Source organism: Lathyrus oleraceus, chromosome 4 (assembly GCF_024323335.1).
Source record: "Lathyrus oleraceus cultivar Zhongwan6 chromosome 4, CAAS_Psat_ZW6_1.0, whole genome shotgun sequence".
Lineage (NCBI taxonomy): Eukaryota > Viridiplantae > Streptophyta > Magnoliopsida > Fabales > Fabaceae > Lathyrus > Lathyrus oleraceus.
The window spans coordinates 151,400,575-151,402,477 of NC_066582.1; the positions used below are offsets into that span (position 1 = coordinate 151,400,575).

Sequence of the window (1,903 nt, forward strand, 5' to 3'; positions counted from 1 at the left end):
AATCGAAGCCCAACAGCATGACAAATCAGGTAAAAAAAATAAAATAAACCCAAAACTGGATTTGTTTGAGCCACCGTCTCCTTCTTTCCCAAATCAGAACTCCCTCCCCCTTTTTCAGAACAACAACACCTAAACCGTACAGAAGCGTCACGAAATAACCCCAAGGTCCTCGCTTCCAATTTCAATTATAAAGCGCGAATGGCAAAAAGGGTGATATCGGTGATGGATTCGAATAATGACAAACAAATAGCGGTAAACAGTCGAACGCGTCATGCATAAAGAGAGAGTGATAACCTGTGAACCCGCGGACGCGACGACGATTTGGTCGATTTGGTCTTCCTCTGAACTGCCTCCGCCTCCTTTTCTTCGCAGTCGTCGCTTCAGGTAATTTCACTCGATTGAGTTTAATGCACTGTGCGAAAGGATACTGTGAGATTGATGAGAAATTTCGTAGCCGCCGAACCCCCTCCTCCTCCTCTTTTTGTGCTCTGATCCCTCTCCCTCCTTTTATGTCCACAGCTTTAGGGTTTCGGATTGGTATATGGAGTTCAAAAGAGTATCTCTGCAAACTCCTTTTGATGTGCTCAGAATCGGATCGTCTTGTTTGATGCTAGATTTGGAAACGGTAATTTGAGCCTGTGCTTTTCCTTTGAATTTTTGTCTCCATTTCATTTTGGGATTATTTCTTGAATTTTAACGCTTTGCTAATGCTATGTTTTACTGCAGTGAATTCGGTGAAAACATGAGGAGCTTTTGTTTTTCACATGGCTTTGGTTTGTAGCATTGCGATTTGATCGTCTCTTTTTGTTGTTTAATTTTAGACTGCCACCTTTTTCAAAGCATAGTTCTTGGTCAACAGACATGTCCCTGAAAGCTAGTTGAGGAGAAGACTTGGAGAGGAACAGTTGGTTTTGTTCAGTGCTCATGCTTGAAAGGACTGTTGCCATTGTCGATATGGCTGGATGATAGTGTTTGGACAAAAGACTCAGTTCCCAAAGTACAGAGGCAAGGGCGCCGCTTAAAATAGGATCCGTCGCATATGGTAGATATTTCAGAATTGTGCCAGAAACAGAGCCCCCTCCAGTGTCATTTTCCAACAAATTTTTGCACTTGATATTTTTCAGAAAAAGGTGCTTTACTGTGACCGAGGCCGCCATAGAATCTGCAGATCCAACACACAGTGACAATGTAGCCAAACGTTTTATAAAAGCAGCAACTTTTTGCATGTCATGCTACCCATCGTCGCACAGCGTTATCTTCAAAGCCTCTGCTAACACCTCTTCTTGATCTCTTCCAGGTCTGTATTCAAGTAGGAGATTGTAAAGATGGACATTGAAGTCCTGTAAGGCATCAAGATTGGTTCTCATCACTTTAAAAGCAACGATGCAACATTGGAGGCGTTCAGATACAGTCAGACATTTAGGAAACTTCTCAGATGTGTTGTTATTTGTTTAATCAGGTGCAGCGAAATCATGTCTATGATCTAAGGCAGTTAATCTTAACCGGATACGATGAAATTTGTTCTCAACACATATTACAGTGAGTGCCTTTGAATGCTGTTGGAGTTAATCGTTAATTTTTTTCGCAGGTGTATTTGAGTAATATTAGCTGACAGTTCCTTTAGCCAAAGCCTAAATCTTTCTGTCCAACTATGCATTTCATGTTTCTGACTGAAGTTTTCATAAAGCTTGCTGATCCCGGTGGCTAGTTTTGCCAGTGGTTTTGATGTAAGAGAGGAAATTGTTTCTAGAAGCTTGGACTGATGTTGTACTGCTTGTGATTTAGACACTCCGGTTAAGCATGCATCAAACAGTTCCATGTTACTACCAGAAGATACACAAGTTTTTCACTCCTACTGAAATATCCAGAGACTTGCCCGGAAAAATGATGCCAGAATCTGCGA

At 41.6% G+C, this 1,903-nt stretch overlaps 1 pseudogene; it reads right to left on the reverse strand.

Annotated features, from left to right (window-relative positions):
- Window positions 1-710: 710 nt before the first annotated feature.
- On the reverse strand, window positions 711-1,445 carry LOC127136465 (nucleolar complex-associated protein 3-like; annotated as a pseudogene).
- Window positions 1,446-1,903: the final 458 nt, after the last annotated feature.